The sequence below is a fragment of the Oncorhynchus mykiss genome, chromosome 25 (genome assembly GCF_057628025.1).
Source record: "Oncorhynchus mykiss isolate SJ-2025 chromosome 25, ASM5762802v1, whole genome shotgun sequence".
In the NCBI taxonomy this organism is placed as follows: domain Eukaryota; kingdom Metazoa; phylum Chordata; class Actinopteri; order Salmoniformes; family Salmonidae; genus Oncorhynchus; species Oncorhynchus mykiss.
The window spans coordinates 71,986,252-72,011,495 of record NC_143046.1 but is presented as its reverse complement, the minus strand read 5'-3'; the positions used below and the strand labels follow the sequence as shown (position 1 = coordinate 72,011,495).

At 43.3% G+C, this 25,244-nt stretch overlaps 1 pseudogene; it reads right to left on the bottom strand.

Moving 5' to 3' along the window:
* LOC110504216 (CDAN1-interacting nuclease 1-like) overlaps positions 1-23,803 on the bottom strand; it is a 73,113-nt pseudogene extending 49,310 nt beyond the window's left edge.
* Positions 23,804-25,244: the final 1,441 nt, after the last annotated feature.

The window sequence follows — 25,244 nt, the reverse complement described above, 5'->3', positions numbered from 1 at the left end:
AGGATGGATGTGACTAGTGTTGTAATGTAGTCCTACTACATGAATGTAAATTCAGACCCCAGGACCAGGATGGATGTGACTAGTGTTGTAATGTAGTCCTACTACATGTATGTTCATTCAGACCCCAGGACCAGGATGGATGTGACTAGGTTGTAATGTAGTCCTACTACAGGTACGTTCATTCAGACCCCAGGACCAGGATGGATGTGACTAGTGTTGTAATGTAGTCCTACTACATGTATGTTCATTCAGACCCCAGGACCAGGATGGATGTAACTAGTGTTGTAATGTAGTCCTACTACATGTATGTTCATTCAGACACCAGGACCAGGATGGATGTGACTAGGTTGTAATGTAGTCCTACTACATGCATGTTCATTTAGACCCCAGGACCACGATGGATGTGACTAGTGTTGTAATGTAGTACTACTACATGTATGTACATTTAGACACCAGGACCAGGATGGATGTGACTAGTGTTGTAATGTAGTCCTACTACATGTATGTTCATTCAGACCCCAGGACCAGGATGGATGTGACTAGTGTTGTAATGTAGTCCTACTACATGTATGTAGATTCAGACCCCAGGACCAGGATGGATGTGACTAGTGTTGTAATGTAGTCCTACTACATGTATGTTCATTCAGACCCCAGGACCAGGATGGATGTGACTAGTGTTGTAATGTAGTCATACTTCATGTATGTTAATTCAGACCCCAGGACCAGGATGGATGTGACTAGTGTTGTAATGTAGTCCTACTACATGTATGTTATTTCAGACCCCAGGACAAGGATTGATGTGACTAGTGGTGTAATGTAGTCCTACTACATGTATGTTCATCCAGACCCCAGGACCAGGATGGATGTGACTAGTGTTGTAATGTAGTCCTACTACATGTATGTTCATTCAGACCCCAGGACCAGGATGGATGTGACTAGTGTTGTAATGTAGTCCTACTACATGTATTATTATTATTCGACCATGCTGGTCATTTATGAACATTTGAACATCTTGGCCATGTTCTGTTATAATCTCCACCAGGCACAGCCAGAAGAGGACTGGCCATCCCACATATGCTCTCTCTAATTCTCTCTTTCTTTCTCTCTCTCGGAGGACCTGAGCCCTAGGACCATGCCCAAGGAATACCTGACATGATGACTCCTTGCTGTCCCCAGTCCACCTGACTGTGCTGCTGCTCCAGTTTCAACTATTCTGCCTTATTATTATTCGACCATGCTGGTCATTTATGAACATTTGAACATCTTGACCATGTTTTGTTATAATCTCCACCCGGCACAGCCAGAAGAGGACTGGCCACCCCACATAGCCTGGTTCCTCTCTAGGTTTCTTTCTTGATTTTGGCCTTTCTAGGGAGTTTTTCCTAGCCACCGTGCTTCTACACCTGCATTGCTTGCTGTTTGGGGTTTTAGGCTGGGTTTCTGTACAGCACTTTGAGATATCAGCTGATGTACGAAGGGCTATATAAATAAATTTGATTTGATTTTGATTTGATGACCAGGATGGATGTGACTAGTGTTGTAATGTAGTCCTACTACATGTATGTTCATTTAGACCCCAGGACCAGGATGGATGTGACTAGTGTTGTAATGTAGTCCTACTACATGTATGTTCATTCAGACCCCAGGACCAGGATGGATGTGACTAGGTTGTAATGTAGTCCTACTACATGTATGTTCATTCAGACCCCAGGACCAGGATGGATGTGACTAGTGTTGTAATGTAGTCCTACTACATGAATGTTCATTCAGACCCCAGGACCAGGATGGATGTGACTAGGTTGTAATGTAGTCCTACTACAGGTACGTTCATTCAGACCCCAGGACCAGGATGGATGTGACTAGTGTTGTAATGTAGTCCTACTACATGTATGTTCATTCAGACCCCAGGACCAGGATGGACGTAACTAGTGTTGTAATGTAGTCCTACTACATGTATGTTCATACAGACACCAGGACCAGGATGGATGTGACTAGGTTGTAATGTAGTCCTACTACATGCATGTTCATTTAGACCCCAGGACCACGATGGATGTGACTAGTGTTGTAATGTAGTCCTACTACATGTATGTACATTTAGACACCAGGACCAGGATGGATGTGACTAGTGTTGTAATGTAGTCCTACTACATGTATGTTCATTCAGACCCAGGATCAGGATGGATGTGACTAGTGTTGTAATGTAGTCATACTACATGTGTGTTCATTCAGACCCCAGGACCTGTCCGGGGGTGTCCTCGGAGTGGGCCACAGTGACTCCTGACCCCTCCTGTCTCAGCCTCCAGTATTTATGCTGCAGTAGTTTATGTGTCGGGGGGCTAGGGTCAGTTTGTTATATCTGGAGTACTTCTCCTGTCCTATTTGGTGTCCTGTTTGAATCTAAGTGTGCGATCTCTAATTCTCTCCTTCTCTCTTTCTCTCTCTCGGATGACCTGAGCCCTAGGACCATGCCCCAGGACTACCTGACATGATGACTCCTTGCTGTCCCCAGTCCACCTGGCAGTGCTGCTGCTCCAGTTTCAACTGTTCTGCCTTATTATTATTCGACCATGCTGGTCATTTATGAACATTTGAACATCTTGACCATGTTCTGTTATAATCTCCACCAGGCACAGCCAGAAGAGGACTGGCCATCCCACATATGCTCTCTCTAATTCTCTCTTTCTTTCTCTCTCTCGGAGGACCTGAGCCCTAGGACCATGCCCAAGGAATACCTGACATGATGACTCCTTGCTGTCCCCAGTCCACCTGACTGTGCTGCTGCTCCAGTTTCAACTATTCTGCCTTATTATTATTCGACCATGCTGGTCATTTATGAACATTTGAACATCTTGACCATGTTTTGTTATAATCTCCACCCGGCACAGCCAGAAGAGGACTGGCCACCCCACATAGCCTGGTTCCTCTCTAGGTTTCTTCCTAGATTTTGGAATTTCTAGGGAGTTTTTCCTAGCCACCGTGCTTCTACACCTGCATTGCTTGCTGTTTGGGGTTTTAGGCTGGGTTTCTGTACAGCACTTTGAGATATCAGCTGATGTACGAAGGGCTATATAAATAAATTTGATTTGATTTTGATTTGATGACCAGGATGGATGTGACTAGTGTTGTAATGTAGTCCTACTACATGTATGTTCATTTAGACCCCAGGACCAGGATGGATGTGACTAGTGTTGTAATGTAGTCCTACTACATGTATGTTCATTCAGACCCCAGGACCAGGATGGATGTGACTAGTGTTGTAATGTAGTCATACTACATGTATGTTAATTCAGACCCCAGGACCAGGATGGATGTGACTAGTGTTGTAATGTAGTCCTACTACATGTATGTTCATTCAGACCCCAGGATCAGGATGGATGTGACTAGTGTTGTAATGTAGTCATGCTTCAGGTATGTTCATTCAGACCCCAGGACCAGGATGGATGTGACTAGTGTTGTAATGTAGTCCTACTACACGTATGTTCATTCAGACCCCAGGACCAGGATGGATGTGACTAGGCTGTAATGTGGTCCTGCTGCATGTATGTTCATTCAGACCCCAGGACCAGGATGGATGTGACTAGGTTGTAATGTAGTCCTACTACATGTATGTTCATTCAGACCCCAGGACCAGGATGGATGTGACTAGTGTTGTAATGCAGTCAGACTACATGTATGTTCATTTAGACCCCAGGACCAGGATGGATGTGACTAGTGTTGTAATGTAGTCATACTACATGTATGTTCATTCAGACCCCAGGATCAGGATGGATGTCACTAGTGTTGTAATGTAGTCCTACTACATGTATGTTCATTCAGACCCGAGGACCAGGATGGATGTGACTAGTGTTGTAATGTAGTCCTACTACATGTATGTTCATCCGACCCCAGGACCAGGATGGATGTGACTAGTGTTGTAATGTAGTCCTACTTCATGTATGTTCATTCAGACCCCAGGACCAGGATGGATGTGACTAGTGTTGTAATGTAGTCCTACTACATGTATGTTCATTTAGACCCCAGGACCAGGATGGATGTCACTAGTGTTGTAATGTAGTCCTACTACATGTATGTTCATTCAGACCCCAGGATCAGGATGGATGTCACTAGTGTTGTAATGTAGTCATACTACATGTATGTTCATTCAGACCCCAGGACCAGGCTGGATGTGACTAGTGTTGTAATATAGTCATACTTCATGTATGTTCATTCAGACCCCAGGACCAGGATGGATGTGACTAGTGTTGTAAATTAGTCCTACTACATGTATGTTCATTCAGACCCCAGGACCAGGATGGATGTGACTAGTGTTGTAATGTAGTCCTAATACATGTATGTTCATTCAGACCCCAGGACCAGGATGGATGTGACTAGTGTTGTAATGTAGTTCTACTACATGTATGTTCATTCAGACTGCAGGACCAGGATGGATGTGACTAGTGTTGTAATGTAGTCCTACTACATGTATGTTCATTCAGACTGCAGGACCAGGATGGATGTGACTAGTGTTGTAATGTAGTCCTACTACATGTATGTTCATTCAGACCCCAGGACCAGGATGGATGTGACTAGTGTTGTAATGTAGTCCTACTACATGTATGTTCATTCAGACCCCAGGATCAGGATGGATGTCACTAGTGTTGTAATGTAGTCATACTACATGTATGTTCATTCAGACCCCAGGACCAGGCTGGATGTGACTAGTGTTGTAATATAGTCCTACTACATGTATGTTCATTCAGACCCCAGGACCAGGATGGATGTGACTAGTGTTGTAATGTAGTCCTAATACATGTATGTTCATTCAGACCCCAGGACCAGGATGGATGTGACTAGTGTTGTAATGTAGTTCTACTACATGTATGTTCATTCAGACTGCAGGACCAGGATGGATGTGACTAGTGTTGTAATGTAGTCCTACTACATGTATGTTCATTCAGACTGCAGGACCAGGATGGATGTGACTAGTGTTGTAATGTAGTCCTACTACATGTATGTTCATTCAGACCCCAGGAGCAGGATGGATGTGACTAGTGTTGTAATGTAGTCCTACTACATGTATGTTCATTCAGACCCCAGGATCAGGATGGATGTCACTGGTGTTGTAATGTAGTCATACTCCATGTATGTTCATTCAGACCCAGGACCAGGATGGATGTGACTAGTGTTGTAATGTAGTCATACTTCATGTATGTTCATTCAGACCCCAGGACCAGGATGGATGTGACTAGTGTTGTAAATTAGTCCTACTACATGTATGTTCATTCAGACCCCAGGACCAGGATGGATGTGACTAGTGTTGTAATGTAGTCCTACTACATGTATGTTCATTCAGACCCCAGGACCAGGATGGATGTGACTAGTGTTGTAATGCAGTCAGACTACATGTATGTTCATTTAGACCCCAGGACCAGGATGGATGTGACTAGGCTGTAATGTGGTCCTGCTGCATGTATGTTCATTCAGACCCCAGGACCAGGATGGATGTGACTAGGTTGTAATGTAGTCCTACTACATGTATGTTCATTCAGACCCCAGGACCAGGATGGATGTGACTAGTGTTGTAATGCAGTCAGACTACATGTATGTTCATTTAGACCCCAGGACCAGGATGGATGTGACTAGTGTTGTAATGTAGTCCTACTACATGTATGTTCATTCAGACCCCAGGATCAGGATGGATGTGACTAGTGTTGTAATGTAGTCATGCTTCAGGTATGTTCATTCAGACCCCAGGACCAGGATGGATGTGACTAGGTTGTAATGTAGTCCTACTACATGTATGTTCATTCAGACCCCAGGACCAGGATGGATGTGACTAGTGTTGTAATGCAGTCAGACTACATGTATGTTCATTTAGACCCCAGGACCAGGATGGATGTGACTAGTGTTGTAATGTAGTCATACTACATGTATGTTCATTCAGACCCCAGGATCAGGATGGATGTCACTAGTGTTGTAATGTAGTCCTACTACATGTATGTTCATTCAGACCCCAGGACCAGGATGGATGTGACTAGTGTTGTAATGTAGTCCTACTACATGTATGTTCATCCGACCCCAGGACCAGGATGGATGTGACTAGTGTTGTAATGTAGTCCTACTTCATGTATGTTCATTCAGACCCCAGGATCAGGATGGATGTCACTAGTGTTGTAATGTAGTCATACTACATGTATGTTCATTCAGACCCCAGGACCAGGATGGATGTGACTAGTGTTGTAATGTAGTACTACTATTTGTATGTTCATTCAGACCCCAGGACCAGGATGGATGTGACTAGTGTTGTAATGTAGACCTACTACATGTATGTCCATTCAGACCCCAGGACCAGGATGGATGTGACTAGTGTTGTAATGTAGTCCTACTACATGTATGTTCATTCAGACCCCAGGACCAGGATGGATGTGACTAGTGTTGTAATGTAGTCCTACTACATGTATGTTCATTCAGACCCCAGGACCAGGATGGATGTGACTAGGTTGTAATGTAGTCCTACTACATGTATGTAAATTCAGACCCCAGGACCAGGATGGATGTGACTAGTGTTGTAATGTAGTCCTACTACATGTATGTTCATTCAGACCCCAGGACCAGGATGGATGTGACTAGTGTTGTAATGTAGTCCTACTACATGTATGTTCATTCAGACCCCAGGACCAGGATGGATGTGACTAGTGTTGTAATGTAGTCATACTACATGTATGTTATTTCAGACCCCAGGACCAGGATGGATGTGACTAGTGTTGTAATGTAGTCCTACTACATGTATGTTCATTCAGACCCCAGGATCAGGATGGATGTGACTAGTGTTGTAATGTAGTCCTACTACATGTATGTTCATTCAGACCCCAGGACCAGGATGGATGTGACTAGTGTTGTAATGCAGTCAGACTACATGTATGTTCATTTAGACCCCAGGACCAGGATGGATGTGACTAGGCTGTAATGTGGTCCTGCTGCATGTATGTTCATTCAGACCCCAGGACCAGGATGGATGTGACTAGGTTGTAATGTAGTCCTACTACATGTATGTTCATTCAGACCCCAGGACCAGGATGGATGTGACTAGTGTTGTAATGCAGTCAGACTACATGTATGTTCATTTAGACCCCAGGACCAGGATGGATGTGACTAGTGTTGTAATGTAGTCCTACTACATGTATGTTCATTCAGACCCCAGGATCAGGATGGATGTGACTAGTGTTGTAATGTAGTCATGCTTCAGGTATGTTCATTCAGACCCCAGGACCAGGATGGATGTGACTAGGTTGTAATGTAGTCCTACTACATGTATGTTCATTCAGACCCCAGGACCAGGATGGATGTGACTAGTGTTGTAATGCAGTCAGACTACATGTATGTTCATTTAGACCCCAGGACCAGGATGGATGTGACTAGTGTTGTAATGTAGTCATACTACATGTATGTTCATTCAGACCCCAGGATCAGGATGGATGTCACTAGTGTTGTAATGTAGTCCTACTACATGTATGTTCATTCAGACCACAGGACCAGGATGGATGTGACTAGTGTTGTAATGTAGTCCTACTACATGTATGTTCATCCGACCCCAGGACCAGGATGGATGTGACTAGTGTTGTAATGTAGTCCTACTTCATGTATGTTCATTCAGACCCCAGGATCAGGATGGATGTCACTAGTGTTGTAATGTAGTCATACTACATGTATGTTCATTCAGACCCCAGGACCAGGCTGGATGTGACTAGTGTTGTTATGTAGTCCTACTACATGTATGTTCATTTAGACCCCAGGACCAGGATGGATGTCACTAGTGTTGTAATGTAGTCCTACTACATGTATGTTCATTCAGACCCCAGGATCAGGATGGATGTCACTAGTGTTGTAATGTAGTCATACTACATGTATGTTCATTCAGACCCCAGGACCAGGCTGGATGTGACTAGTGTTGTAATATAGTCATACTTCATGTATGTTCATTCAGACCCCAGGACCAGGATGGATGTGACTAGTGTTGTAAATTAGTCCTACTACATGTATGTTAATTCAGACCCCAGGACCAGGATGGATGTGACTAGTGTTGTAATGTAGTCCTAATACATGTATGTTCATTCAGACCCCAGGACCAGGATGGATGTGACTAGTGTTGTAATGTAGTTCTACTACATGTATGTTCATTCAGACTGCAGGACCAGGATGGATGTGACTAGTGTTGTAATGTAGTCCTAATACATGTATGTTCATTCAGACCCCAGGACCAGGATGGATGTGACTAGTGTTGTAATGTAGTTCTACTACATGTATGTTCATTCAGACTGCAGGACCAGGATGGATGTGACTAGTGTTGTAATGTAGTCCTACTACATGTATGTTCATTCAGACTGCAGGACCAGGATGGATGTGACTAGTGTTGTAATGTAGTCCTACTACATGTATGTTCATTCAGACCCCAGGAGCAGGATGGATGTGACTAGTGTTGTAATGTAGTCCTACTACATGTATGTTCATTCAGACCCCAGGATCAGGATGGATGTCACTGGTGTTGTAATGTAGTCATACTACATGTATGTTCATTCAGACCCAGGACCAGGATGGATGTGACTAGTGTTGTAATGTAGTCATACTTCATGTATGTTCATTCAGACCCCAGGACCAGGATGGATGTGACTAGTGTTGTAAATTAGTCCTACTACATGTATGTTCATTCAGACCCCAGGACCAGGATGGATGTGACTAGTGTTGTAATGTAGTCCTACTACATGTATGTTCATCCGACCCCAGGACCAGGATGGATGTGACTAGTGTTGTAATGTAGTCCTACTACATGTATGTTCATTCAGACCCCAGGACCAGGATCGATGTGACTAGTGTTGTAATGTAGTACTACTATTTGTATGTTCATTCAGACCCCAGGACCAGGATGGATGTGACTAGTGTTGTAATGTAGACCTACTACATGTATGTCCATTCAGACCCCAGGACCAGGATGGATGTGACTAGTGTTGTAATGTAGTCCTACTACATGTATGTTCATTCAGACCCCAGGACCAGGATGGATGTGACTAGTGTTGTAATGTAGTCCTACTACATGTATGTTCATTCAGACCCCAGGACCAGGATGGATGTGACTAGGTTGTAATGTAGTCCTACTACATGTATGTAAATTCAGACCCCAGGACCAGGATGGATGTGACTAGTGTTGTAATGTAGTCCTACTACATGTATGTTCATTCAGACCCCAGGACCAGGATGGATGTGACTAGTGTTGTAATGTAGTCCTACTACATGTATGTTCATTCAGACCCCAGGACCAGGATGGATGTGACTAGTGTTGTAATGTAGTCATACTACATGTATGTTATTTCAGACCCCAGGACCAGGATGGATGTGACTAGTGTTGTAATGTAGTCCTACTACATGTATGTTCATTCAGACCCCAGGATCAGGATGGATGTGACTAGTGTTGTAATGTAGTCCTACTACATGTATGTTCATTCAGACCCCAGGACCAGGATGGATGTGACTAGTGTTGTAATGCAGTCAGACTACATGTATGTTCATTTAGACCCCAGGACCAGGATGGATGTGACTAGGCTGTAATGTGGTCCTGCTGCATGTATGTTCATTCAGACCCCAGGACCAGGATGGATGTGACTAGTGTTGTAATGTAGTCCTACTACATGTATGTTCATTCAGACCCCAGGACCAGGATGGATGTGACTAGTGTTGTAATGCAGTCAGACTACATGTATGTTCATTTAGACCCCAGGACCAGGATGGATGTGACTAGTGTTGTAATGTAGTCCTACTACATGTATGTTCATTCAGACCCCAGGATCAGGATGGATGTGACTAGTGTTGTAATGTAGTCATGCTTCAGGTATGTTCATTCAGACCCCAGGACCAGGATGGATGTGACTAGGTTGTAATGTAGTCCTACTACATGTATGTTCATTCAGACCCCAGGACCAGGATGGATGTGACTAGTGTTGTAATGCAGTCAGACTACATGTATGTTCATTTAGACCCCAGGAGCAGGATGGATGTGACTAGTGTTGTAATGTAGTCATACTACATGTATGTTCATTCAGACCCCAGGATCAGGATGGATGTCACTAGTGTTGTAATGTAGTCCTACTACATGTATGTTCATTCAGACCCCAGGACCAGGATGGATGTGACTAGTGTTGTAATGTAGTCCTACTACATGTATGTTCATCCGACCCCAGGACCAGGATGGATGTGACTAGTGTTGTAATGTAGTCCTACTTCATGTATGTTCATTCAGACCCCAGGATCAGGATGGATGTCACTAGTGTTGTAATGTAGTCATACTACATGTATGTTCATTCAGACCCCAGGACCAGGCTGGATGTGACTAGTGTTGTAATGTAGTCCTACTACATGTATGTTCATTTAGACCCCAGGACCAGGATGGATGTCACTAGTGTTGTAATGTAGTCCTACTACATGTATGTTCATTCAGACCCCAGGATCAGGATGGATGTCACTAGTGTTGTAATGTAGTCATACTACATGTATGTTCATTCAGACCCCAGGACCAGGCTGGATGTGACTAGTGTTGTAATATAGTCATACTTCATGTATGTTCATTCAGACCCCAGGACCAGGATGGATGTGACTAGTGTTGTAATGTAGTCCTAATACATGTATGTTCATTCAGACCCCAGGACCAGGATGGATGTGACTAGTGTTGTAATGTAGTTCTACTACATGTATGTTCATTCAGACTGCAGGACCAGGATGGATGTGACTAGTGTTGTAATGTAGTCCTACTACATGTATGTTCATTCAGACTGCAGGACCAGGATGGATGTGACTAGTGTTGTAATGTAGTCCTACTACATGTATGTTCATTCAGACCCCAGGACCAGGATGGATGTGACTAGTGTTGTAATGTAGTCCTACTACATGTATGTTCATTCAGACCCCAGGATCAGGATGGATGTCACTAGTGTTGTAATGTAGTCATACTACATGTATGTTCATTCAGACCCCAGGACCAGGCTGGATGTGACTAGTGTTGTAATATAGTCCTACTTCATGTATGTTCATTCAGACCCCAGGACCAGGATGGATGTGACTAGTGTTGTAAATTAGTCCTACTACATGTATGTTCATTCAGACCCCAGGACCAGGATGGATGTGACTAGTGTTGTAATGTAGTCCTAATACATGTATGTTCATTCAGACCCCAGGACCAGGATGGATGTGACTAGTGTTGTAATGTAGTTCTACTACATGTATGTTCATTCAGACTGCAGGACCAGGATGGATGTGACTAGTGTTGTAATGTAGTCCTACTACATGTATGTTCATTCAGACTGCAGGACCAGGATGGATGTGACTAGTGTTGTAATGTAGTCCTACTACATGTATGTTCATTCAGACCCCAGGAGCAGGATGGATGTGACTAGTGTTGTAATGTAGTCCTACTACATGTATGTTCATTCAGACCCCAGGATCAGGATGGATGTCACTGGTGTTGTAATGTAGTCATACTACATGTATGTTCATTCAGACCCAGGACCAGGATGGATGTGACTAGTGTTGTAATGTAGTCATACTTCATGTATGTTCATTCAGACCCCAGGACCAGGATGGATGTGACTAGTGTTGTAAATTAGTCCTACTACATGTATGTTCATTCAGACCCCAGGACCAGGATGGATGTGACTAGTGTTGTAATGTAGTCCTACTACATGTATGTTCATCCGACCCCAGGACCAGGATGGATGTGACTAGTGTTGTAATGTAGTCCTACTACATGTATGTTCATTCAGACCCCAGGACCAGGATCGATGTGACTAGTGTTGTAATGTAGTACTACTATTTGTATGTTCATTCAGACCCCAGGACCAGGATGGATGTGACTAGTGTTGTAATGTAGTCCTACTACATGTATGTTCATTCAGACCCCAGGACCAGGATCGATGTGACTAGTGTTGTAATGTAGTACTACTATTTGTATGTTCATTCAGACCCCAGGACCAGGATGGATGTGACTAGTGTTGTAATGTAGACCTACTACATGTATGTCCATTCAGACCCCAGGACCAGGATGGATGTGACTAGTGTTGTAATGTAGTCCTACTACATGTATGTTCATTCAGACCCCAGGACCAGGATGGATGTGACTAGTGTTGTAATGTAGTCCTACTACATGTATGTTCATTCAGACCCCAGGACCAGGATGGATGTGACTAGGTTGTAATGTAGTCCTACTACATGTATGTAAATTCAGACCCCAGGACCAGGATGGATGTGACTAGTGTTGTAATGTAGTCCTACTACATGTATGTTCATTCAGACCCCAGGACCAGGATGGATGTGACTAGTGTTGTAATGTAGTCATACTACATGTATGTTATTTCAGACCCCAGGACCAGGATGGATGTGACTAGTGTTGTAATGTAGTCCTACTACATGTATGTTCATTCAGACCCCAGGATCAGGATGGATGTGACTAGTGTTGTAATGTAGTCCTACTACATGTATGTTCATTCAGACCCCAGGACCAGGATGGATGTGACTAGAGTTGTAATGTAGTCATGCTTCAGGTATGTTCATTCAGACCCCAGGACCAGGATGGATGTAACTAGTGTTGTAATGTAGTCCTACTACATGTATGTTCATTCAGACCCCAGGACCAGGATGGATGTGATTAGGCTGTAATGTGGTCCTACTACATGTATGTTCATTCAGACCCCAGGACCAGGATGGATGTGACTAGGTTGTAATGTAGTCCTACTACATGTATGTTCATTCAGACCCCAGGACCAGGATGGATGTGACTAGTGTTGTAATGCAGTCAGACTACATGTATGTTCATTTAGACCCCAGGACCAGGATGGATGTGACTAGTGTTGTAATGTAGTCCTACTACATGTATGTTCATTCAGACCCCAGGATCAGGATGGATGTCACTAGTGTTGTAATGTAGTCCTACTACATGTATGTTCATTCAGACCCCAGGACCAGGATGGATGTGACTAGTGTTGTAATGTAGTCCTACTACATGTATGTTCATCCGACCCCAGGACCAGGATGGATGTGACTAGTGTTGTAATGTAGTCCTACTTCATGTATGTTCATTCAGACCCCAGGACCAGGATGGATGTGACTAGTGTTGTAATGTAGTCCTACTACATGTATGTTCATTCAGACCCCAGGACCAGGATGGATGTGACTAGTGTTGTAATGTAGTCCTACTACATGTATGTTCATTCAGACCCCAGGACCAGGATGGATGTGACTAGTGTTGTAATGTAGTCCTACTACATGTATGTTAATTCAGACCCCAGGACCAGGATGGATGTGACTAGTGTTGTAATGTAGTCCTACTACATGTAGTATGTTCATTCAGACCCCAGGATCAGGATGGATGTGACTAGTGTTGTAATGTAGTCCTACTACATGTATGTTCATTCAGACCCCAGGACCAGGATGGATGTGACTAGTGTTGTAATGTAGTCCTACTACATGTATGTTCATTTAGACCCCAGGACCAGGATGGATGTCACTAGTGTTGTAATGTAGTCCTACTACATGTATGTTCATTCAGACCCAAGGATCAGGATTGATGTCACTAGTGTTGTAATGTAGTCATACTACATGTATGTTCATTCAGACCCCAGGACCAGGCTGGATGTGACTAGTGTTGTAAATTAGTCCTACTACATGTATGTTCATTCAGACCCCAGGACCAGGATGGATGTGACTAGTGTTGTAATGTAGTCCTACTACATGTATGTTCATCCGACCCCAGGACCAGGATGGATGTGACTAGTGTTGTAATGTAGTCCTACTTCATGTATGTTCATTCAGACCCCAGGACCAGGATGGATGTGACTAGTGTTGTAATGTAGTCCTACTACATGTATGTTCATTCAGACCCCAGGACCAGGATGGATGTGACTAGTGTTGTAATGTAGTCCTACTACATGTATGTTCATTCAGACCCCAGGACCAGGATGGATGTGACTAGTGTTGTAATGTAGTCCTACTACATGTATGTTAATTCAGACCCCAGGACCAGGATGGATGTGACTAGTGTTGTAATGTAGTCCTACTACATGTAGTATGTTCATTCAGACCCCAGGATCAGGATGGATGTGACTAGTGTTGTAATGTAGTCCTACTACATGTATGTTCATTCAGACCCCAGGACCAGGATGGATGTGACTAGTGTTGTAATGTAGTCCTACTACATGTATGTTCATTTAGACCCCAGGACCAGGATGGATGTCACTAGTGTTGTAATGTAGTCCTACTACATGTATGTTCATTCAGACCCAAGGATCAGGATTGATGTCACTAGTGTTGTAATGTAGTCATACTACATGTATGTTCATTCAGACCCCAGGACCAGGCTGGATGTGACTAGTGTTGTAATGTAGTCCTACTACATGTATGTTAATTCAGACCCCAGGACCAGGATGGATGTGACTAGTGTTGTAATATAGTCATACTTCATGTATGTTCATTCAGACCCCAGGACCAGGATGGATGTGACTAGTGTTGTAAATTAGTCCTAATACATGTATGTTCATTCAGACCCCAGGACCAGGATGGATGTGACTAGTGTTGTAATGTAGTTCTACTACATGTATGTTCATTCAGACTGCAGGACCAGGATGGATGTGACTAGTGTTGTAATGTAGTCCTACTACATGTATGTTCATTCAGACTGCAGGACCAGGATGGATGTGACTAGTGTTGTAATGTAGTCCTACTACATGTATGTTCATTCAGACCCCAGGACCAGGATGGATGTGACTAGTGTTGTAATGTAGTCCTACTACATGTATGTTCATTCAGACCCCAGGATCAGGATGGATGTCACTAGTGTTGTAATGTAGTCATACTACATGTATGTTCATTCAGACCCCAGGACAAGGCTGGATGTGACTAGTGTTGTAATATAGTCCTACTTCATGTATGTTCATTCAGACCCCAGGACCAGGATGGATGTGACTAGTGTTGTAAATTAGTCCTACTACATGTATGTTCATTCAGACCCCAGGACCAGGATGGATGTGACTAGTGTTGTAATGTAGTCCTAATACATGTATGTTCATTCAGACCCCAGGACCAGGATGGATGTGACTAGTGTTGTAATGTAGTTCTACTACATGTATTTTCATTCAGACTGCAGGACCAGGATGGATGTGACTAGTGTTGTAATGTAGTCCTACTACATGTATGTTCATTCAGACTGCAGGACCAGGATGGATGTGACTAGTGTTGTAATGTAGTCCTACTACATGTATGTTCATTCAGACCCCAGGAGCAGGATGGATGTGACTAGTGTTGTAATGTAGTCCTACTACATGTATGTTCATTCAGACCCCAGGATCAGGATGGATGTCACTAGTGTTGTAATGTAGTCATACTACATGTATGTTCATTCAGACCCAGGACCAGGATGGATGTGACTAGTGTTGTAATGTAGTCATACTTCATGTATGTTCATTCAGACCCCAGGACCAGGATGGATGTGACTAGTGTTGTAATGTAGTCCTACTACATGTATGTTCATTCAGACCCCAGGACCAAGATGGATGTGACTAGTGTTGTAATGTAGTCCTACTACATGTATGTTCATCCGACCCCAGGACCAGGATGGATGTGACTAGTGTTGTAATGTAGTCCTACTACATGTATGTTCATTCAGACCCCAGGACCAGGATCGATGTGACTAGTGTTGTAATGTAGTACTACTATTTGTATGTTCATTCAGACCCCAGGACCAGGATGGATGTGACTAGTGTTGTAATGTAGTCCTACTACATGTATGTTCATTCAGACCCCAGGACCAGGATGGATGTGACTAGTGTTGTAATGTAGTCCTACTACATGTATGTTCATTCAGACCCCAGGACCAGGATGGATGTGACTAGTGTTGTAATGTAGTCCTACTACATGTATGTTCATTCAGACCCCAGGACCAGGATGGATGTGACTAGGTTGTAATGTAGTCCTACTACATGTATGTAAATTCAGACCCCAGGACCAGGATGGATGTGACTAGTGTTGTAATGTAGTCCTACTACATGTATGTTCATTCAGACCCCAGGACCAGGATGGATGTGACTAGTGTTGTAATGTAGTCCTACTACATGTATGTTCATTCAGACCCCAGGACCAGGATGGATGTGACTAGTGTTGTGATGTAGTCCTACTAGAAGACATACCTTTTCCAGTAGCTCCAGAACTGCTTGTTCAGGTAGGTGCAAAAGCTGTGGTCATGCCCAAACAATGCCCTTCTCTCAATCCAGTGGACGATATGGTCTTCCACAGCTGAAACAAGAAAACACAAAGGTCGTAGGATAGTCAGATCTGTGGATTTACCCTGGTCTAACCTCAAGATAAGATGTTTCCAATTGAGAACAGTGCTTTTGAGTGTCTATCGGCCCACTCTAATAAAAAACACAAGCACACTGTATTAACGTATTATATTGTAGACTGCAACAATCAGCCAGTGTAATCTGGCAAGTCACACAACTAGCATTTGGAGGAGACGTGACATTTTTGTGCTAAATTAACTTTTAAGCTTTTCAGTGATATCAACTAGAATGGCAACTAGCATGGAAGAAAATGTGTATTGTTATGAGAAAGGCTTCAAATCAAATCAAATCAAATCAAATTGATTTATATAGCCCTTCGTTCATCAGCTGATATCTCAAAGTGCTGTACAGAAACCCAGCCTAAAACCCCAAATAGCAAGCAATGCAGGTGTAACTACCTAGAAAGGCCAAAACCTAGGAAGAAACCTAGAGAGCAACCAGGCTATGTGGGGTGGCCAGTCCTCTTCTGGCTGTGCCGGGTGGAGATTATAACAGAACATGGCCAGGATGTTCAAATGTTCATAAATGACCAGCATGGTCGAATAATAATAAAGCAGAACAGTTGAAACTGGAGCAGCAGCACGGTCAGGTGGACTGGGGACAGCAAGGAGTCATCATGTCAGGTATTCCTGGGGCATGGTCCTAGGGCTCAGGTCCTCCGAGAGAGAGAAAGAAAGAGAGAATTAGAGAGAGCATATGTGGGATGGCCAGTCCTCTTCTGGCTGTGCCGGGTGGAGATTATAACAGAACATGGCCAAGATGTTCAAATGTTCATAAATGACCAGCATGGTCGAATAATAATAAGGCAGAACAGTTTAAACTGGAGCAGCAGCACGGTCAGGTGGACTGGGGACAGCAAGGAGTCATCATGTCAGGTATTCCTGGGGCATGGTCCTAGGGCTCAGGTCCTCCGAGAGAGAGAAAGAAAGAGAGAATTAGAGAGAGCATATGTGGGATGGCCAGTCCTCTTCTGGCTGTGCCGGGTGGAGATTATAACAGAACATGGCCAAGATGTTCAAATGTTCATAAATGACCAGCATGGTCGAATAATAATAAGGCAGAACAGTTTAAACTGGAGCAGCAGCACGGCCAGGTGGACTGGGGACAGCAAGGAGTCATCATGTCAGGTAGTCCTGGGGCATGGTCCTAGGGCTCAGGTCCTCCGAGAGAGAGAAAGAAAGAGAGAAGGAGAGAATTAGAGAACGCACACTTAGATTCACACAGGACACCGAATAGGACAGGAGAAGTACTCCAGATATAACAAACTGACCCTAGCCCCCCGACACATAAACTACTGCAGCATAAATACTGGAGGCTGAGACAGGAGGAGACACACCCTTGTAAATATTCAAGAGAACTGTAAAAGACTAGCTATCATAGCCAACTGACCATAGTATTTACACATCAAAATGAAATAAAATCATTGACATTAATAATGTAAAGAGATACGTACCAATTGGCACCTCCAGGATAATGTCAGGCGTCTTTGTCATAACATTTGGTTCACAGTTGGTTTCATCTACAGCAATCACAGTCAGTTTGGCATTTGACCATATCATAGAGATAAAGAAACATGGGCACTTATTTGGTGACAACCTACAGTGTATGTTTTATGCACTCACATGTTTTACCTTAGATTCTATTTTCTACAGATTGACCCTTCATGGCCACAGTAGCCATTTCACACTTACCAGCATATTTTACCCAAGATGCCTTTCTTTACCACCACAGCAGTGATAACAAAAGCTCAGTTGCAAAAGCACCGAGACACAGCCTAGGACAGCAGGAAACAGTGAAACCATTAACTATATCTGACACTTACTGCGGAACCACTGCACAATGTCTATAAAGCCTGGTAGTTACTCCACTCTCCACTAGCTTCAGCAGTAGATGGGTTGGTGGAGCTTCATAAAGCATAAAGGGGACAGACAAGGGTTGGCATTATAGCCGCTGTGAGCCTGACCCCTGCCTGCACGGGCCGCAGCCATTGTCCTTGACTCCTGGCGCGCTTCGGCCATTATCCGCCCAACACCTGATTTCTCCATTAAATCTCAGGCTGACCAGGTCATTCAATTCCGGAGGCCTGCCTCTTCGTAGCCAGCCAAGCTCGACTAATGGGCCAGAGAGGGGGAGAGGGAAGGTGTGGGGTGGGGGGGTTGAAAGAGGAGAAGCGAAGGTCTGTGGCAGGCACCCTCCACCCAGAGGTCCATAGTGGTGGTGGAGGGGCTGTGTGGTGTGGTCTCTCTCCTAACACCTACCGGGCTGTTGACATTGTCATGCGAGGCTGATCGCCTTTTTACACCACCTTTGATTAAAATTAATGGTCCGTCCCCACTGTCGGGGAGCTTATTTCCAATCCATTTATCAGGCCGGGTGTCGTGAGGCAGGGCTGCCTCCATGGCCCCCAAACTCTGACAGTTTTCGAACAGTACTCCACGCAGGCCTGGAGAAAGGTCAGCACCGCCGGCCCAAATAAATAATATCTTCTTAATGACGGGGGAATGACTTGTTTTCTTCATCACTCATCTGATGGGGTGAAATTTCACACCTGGACACTCACTACCTTGACATAGAGCCTCTGGACAAGACAATAGTGTTAGGGGGGAGGGCAACACTAACCCAGAAGACACGTTTGAAAAGCCTCTATTGTTGCTGGAGGGGAAATTACCAATTCACATGGTCAACCGCGTGATTATGGCTAAAAACTGACTAAGCTTATTAGCTATTAGAACATTGAAACCACATGTTACACAATATGAATTCAGCAATGTGTTGGTGTTAAATAAGCATTTTTTTTAATTATTTTTTTATTGGATTAATAGTCTGTTCATGAGACTACAACTGACTACTTTTTAAGACCATAATGTCTTCCTACTGCAGATGACCATTTAAACAGCATCAATATTATAATAACAGATACATCTCCATGTTCCTCCTCTCTCATCCAGGAGGCAGGAGGTGAAGGTAATCAATCGTAAAATCTATCTGGTCAGAAAGTGACCATTTTGTAAAATGTTGTAAATGAAACAGGTTGAGTGGGGAAACCTGAGAGGATCAAACATTAGGCCTGTATATTTGAAGCTCTTATTTGATCAAATATTCATACTGGGTGAGTGCATGAATTAAACATACAGGGTATTAGATAACACAGCTCATGGTTGTAAGTAAATCAATGGGAGATACCACCCACTACATCAATCATGTCCACGTTCCCTTTTTAACTCTCCCCCTGAGAACAGAATCAATGCAAGGACAGATTACCTTAGCTAACTGTTGTGGTGTGTGAGAGACTGTGTGTGAGAGAGGTGTAGTTTTACCTAAGGACAGGTTTCTCTCCTTCAGCTTGTCACGTTGGAGCAGCCTCCTGGCCAATAGCACTATGGGCGAAAGGTTACGGAAACCCACCAACACTCAGCAACTTTCATTCACTTTTCAAAGGACAAACACTGATGTGCCTCTAGTCTAGATAAAAATCAAGCACATAGTGTTGTAGTCTTAAGCTCATTTTGAAGTATGACTCACAACATGAAACATTGTATTTATACAGCATTCACCGCTCTTGAATGATACATGAAACTGCATTCGAGGGTGAATTAAGCTTCCCTCCAAATCTATCAAATTCCACTGCAAAAATGACTTTTTTTACCTGTCTATTGGGTTGCTATAGAAATGGCAAGCCTTGCTTAAAGGGTTGCTGTGGCAACAATGTGAGTGTGTGCGGGAGTTAAGAATGCGCGTGTATGTGTCTGTGTGGGGTACAGGAACGGAAGTTACCCATCACATAACAGATCAGACATTAATATTAGGTCTCTCCTGCTAAGCTCTGTGCTTGATATGCATATCATATGCTCCTGCCATCTCAATATTAGCCAGTACATAATCTGAGCAGGGGTTTTAAGGTCATTCATCAAGTTCAACTTTAACAACAAATCTTCATATTCAAATACAGCAACAAGAGACGGAACTTTCAGAGAAAACAAAAATCTAGAACAAATGCTAATTTTGCCAATTTGTCAAAATGCATACAGCCCCTGAACTGTGTTGCTAATTTCCCTAAAGGAAAAAAAACTAAAAACAATCATGTGCCTTGAGAATAAATGCCATTGTGAATCAAGGGAAACTGTGGTAGACACCGTGGAAAGCATTCTGCATTCATTAAGGGGCAGATAACATGCATCATTTGCTTTTTGGAAGACTGATAAAACTCCTTCAGGCGTTAAACCCCCCCCCCCCCCCACACACACACACACACAAATCACTCAAAAAACACTTGCGATTAATACATGCATACTCTGAGCGGCACACACATCAGAGCCAATCTTCTGATGTCCACATGGAGCTGTTCCAAAAGCACATAGGAGTGGGGCGGTTTTCATGAACTGGCCGTGGCAGACTGAGTGAATGTGAGTTGACACTGGAGGGAGGATTGTGAAAGGAAGGTAAAGAGCGGGATGGGGATGGAGGCCAAGGTAGGACAGGGTTGACTGCCTGTGAACAGAGAACTACCCCTCCCTTCTCACCCAACCCCATTCTTGCCCCCCAGCAAACATAGCAGTCCCCAGCTGCTTGCCCCTAAATAGCCAAATAGACCCCCACTCCGGCCGCTTGCTGCCCCAACCCAAGCTCTCCGATCTGGGAGAGAGGGAAAGGGAGAAGAAGTGCTGATGGTGATGACCCGGACCCGGCATTGACAGCCTATGACTTCCCATCTCCAGCCCTCTGATCACTAGGTCTGCACTGCTAGACTGACCGACAGAGAGAGAGAGAGAGAGACCTGCGAGAAAAGAGAGTGACCAAGAGAGAAAGAGTAAGAGTAGAGAGAGTAGTAGCTATGAGGGCTGTATTTCATGTGGCAGTGACATGCCAAGAACTCTCCATGGTGCTGATAACTCTCAGACTGGTCTCTTCACTGAGCAGACAGGCTAACAGGGAAATGGTCAACTGAGCATAATGGCAGTAGAGTACATCTTTCTAATGCCAGACAGTAATATTTTCCTAAACCATATTAAATGTAGTCCATTGCTGCTCACTCATACACTCACATTTTCAGGGGACCAAAACAATTCCAACTTTGCTTAAAGACATTTGAAGGGATCTTAAGCGCTTACAAATTCATAACATGTTGTACAAATTGGAATTCGTAACATAATATACAATTATTTGTTGTTTGGAGAATGCAACATATCATTCAAAATGGGTGACTTTGTACACAATTGAGCATAATTTTTGGGGACCCGTTTTGGCTTGTGAGCGGTACTTTCAAAACTGTTGGCTGAAATTACACAAAACATTTATAATGCATCTTAAACTTAGACTTAAAAAAAACAGTAGCCCCCTGTCTATCCCTTTGTTCTATTGTGATTGGAGTTGACAAATTTTAAGAGCCACATAACCCACCGGAAGAAAATAAAAATGGCTGTGAATAACATGCCTGTCCTCTTCCTGTGGCATAGAACATTGGGCCTGATTCACTCTGTGAACAAGAGAGATGCATTTGCATTTGCATCAGCCTCATCCTCTCTTCCAACCCCTGCAACGAGGATGGCAGGGTGCAGGCAGGATGAAACACCTCCCCTCAGAAGCAGAACTTTTATGTCAGGTGATGCCAGACATCTCATCCCCTTCAATAGCTGCTCGTCAATTTCAGGCTTAACATTTTATGGGAAAGGATACTGTTTGATGCAGTCTACCAGTGGTCCATAACAGCAGTCATTTATTGTGCACTGAAAAGAGGGGGAATAAATATTACAGCGCGCAGGCAGCGGGAGGATAAAAGCCCACACACCCGTTAAACAGTGTCGGGGAATCTGGGATGGGGAGAAAACATGGGAGACACATAGTGGCGGATTGGCAGGCGTGACCGGCGGCTCTGACGTGACTTTATTAGTAAACGTGAGCTTGATGCTTAGTCTGCTGGCCAGTTGTAACCTGCAAACGTTCAGGAGCCAATTATGAATGAACAGCTTACAACCTGGGAGTACAAGGCAAGGTCAAACTAAATAATACAATTAACGAGTCATGTTTAATATTTCAAAGTTTTACCCACACATGCAAAACTTGGCTGCAATAGCTCAGTAGTCATGAGAAAGAAACTGTATGGATTAATTTCCAATAACACATATTTTTACACTGAACAAAAATAAACGTAACATGTAAAGTGTTGGTCCCATGTTACATGAGCTGAAATAAAAGATCACAGAAACCTTTCATATGCACAAATTTGTTTGCATCCCTTTTAGTGACCATTTTTCCTTTGCCAAGATAATCTATCCACCTGGCAGGTCTGGCATATCAAGAAGGTGATTAAACAGCATGATAATTACACAGGTGCACCTTGTGCCGGGGACAATAAAAGGCCACACTAAAATGTGCAGTTTTGTCACACAACACAATGCCACAGATGTCTCAAGTTGAGGGAGCATGCAATTGTCTAAAAAGACAGAGGTGGCTTATGTTCATTACCATAAGACACCTCTGACGTTTTAGAGAATTTAGCAGTACGTCCAACCAGCATCACCACTGCAGACCATGTGTAAGCACGCCAGCCCAGGACCTCCATATCCGGCATCTTCACCTGCAGGATCGTCTGTGACCAGCCACCAGGACAACCAATGAAACTGTGGGTTTGCACAACCAAAAAATTTAGGCACAAATCGTCTTAGGGAAGCTCATCTGCGTGCTCGTAGCCCCGGACAAGCACACCTGATTCGACTTGTTAACTAAACAACAAGTCCTCAATGAGTTGAATCAGATACATTTGTTCTGGACTACATAAAACATGTGTGATGTTGGGGTACTTGAGGACAGGAGTTGGGAACCACTGCTGTACACAATTCCTGGAAGCTGAAAATGTCCTAGTTCATCTATGGCCTGCATACTCACCAGAAATGTCACCAATTGAGCATGTGTGGGATGCTCTGGATCTATTTGTACAACAATGTGTGCCAGTTCACGCCATTATCCAGCAACTTTGCACAGCTATTGAAGAGGACTGGGACAACATTCCACAAGCCACAATCAACAGCCTGATCAACTCTATGCAAAGGAGATGTGTTGCGCTGCATGAGGCAAATGGTGGTCACACCAGATACTAACTGGTTTTCTGATCCACTGCCATACTTTTTTTTTTAAAGGTATCTTTGACCAACAGACGCATATCCGCAGTCATGTTAAATCCATAGATTAGGACCTAATGAATTTATTTCAATTGGCTGATTTCCTTTTCCTCTTTCAAATTGTTGCATTTCTATTTTTATATTACAGTGAGTGATTATATTGTAATCTGCTATACAAACGTGTACCTCACCCAATACCTGGTAGACGTGAGGGGCTAAAGACTGGTCTGGAATCAAAGATGACTCCTGTAGCATGCTGTTGAGGACATGCTTGGAGGCTGTGAGTAGGGCAGAGAGAAAGAGAGGACAGAACACATCACACAAGCTATGGTAAGTCATCCCAGTCCCAGCAATGCTCCAATCCAAATATCCATCACAAACCTTTCAGAAATGTAACATTGACTGGGGAGATACAGTACAAAGATGGAGGATCAACAGAGTATATAGACACCAAGAACAGGTTTGCCATAAATGACCATGCTGCTGCCAGTGTTAGTGCAGTATTTCTAGCCTAGTCCATAGCCTGCCTGGCCTATTGAGTTTTTCCATAGATTTTTCTCTCTGGAGAACAGGAGCCCCATGTAATTTACGTTATGAATGATGACTATTTTGCATCTCTCATCTCCATTCAAGCTCCACTAACATTATAAATCAGTGAGCTGTAAGCCGCTAGATTGATTCCCTATTACTGCAACAGCAAAAATTATTTAAATATATATATACATATATATATATATATATATATATATTTAATTCAGATTAAATGGATTGTATCATTGTGTGACGAAATGGTTGAGGCGCGCCATTCTAATGATATATACAGTCGTGACAGACTCATTGCATTACTGACAATATTAGGAATGTTTCTATTCATATTTCAGGCATTATGGATCCCCTCCAAAAACATGGCTAGCTGGGGAATCTCTACCTGAGATGTGTAGATAGATAGTTAGTGCTGAAGACATGATGGCTAATTTGAGGGATTTATAAAAAGAAGAGTGAACAGTGTCCAATGTTTGATAATTATGAAGAGGTCTTCGCTAGAACACATAAAAAGCCCAGAACCTCCCTCCCCGCAAACACCTGGCAGAGGAAGAACAAATATGGTGCTCTGAGCACTCGCTTGCTCTTCCCAGTGCTGAAAGAGGGCTCTCTCTCTCCTCGAGTTAGGACACCTCATGACAAATGATAATGGATAATCAAAAAAGCGGGAAATATGAGGCAGCAAACTTTATGATGCCAGGTGGTATATTGTTCCTCAACAACACTTGTTTCACTTAGCAAAGTTACTACTCGACTGTTCCTAATAATCGGAAGGGAAATCAAAGGAACAACACCACATTAGCATTATTAGGAACTTATCACACTGTAATGGCATTTTGATAGATTTTTCCCACTTCTAATGGAAGATTTATAGATTGGATGCTGCTTCTAATGGTAGTTTTACAGATTTGATGCTGCTTCTAATGGTAGTTTCATAGAATTAATGGATGGTAGTTTCAAATATTTAATGTTGCTTCTAATGGTAGTTTTAAAGATTCAATGGTAGTTTTATAGATCTGACGGTGCTTCAAATGGTAGTTTATAGATTTGATGCTGCTTCTAATGGTAGTTTAAGGGATTTGATGGTAGTTTTACAGATGTAATGGTACTTTTATAGATTTCATGGTAGTTTTGTAGATGTAATGGTCGGTTTAGGGATTTGATGGTAGTTTTATAGATTTGATGCTGCTTCTAATGGTAGTTTTATAGATTTTATGCTGTTTCTAATTGGAGTTTT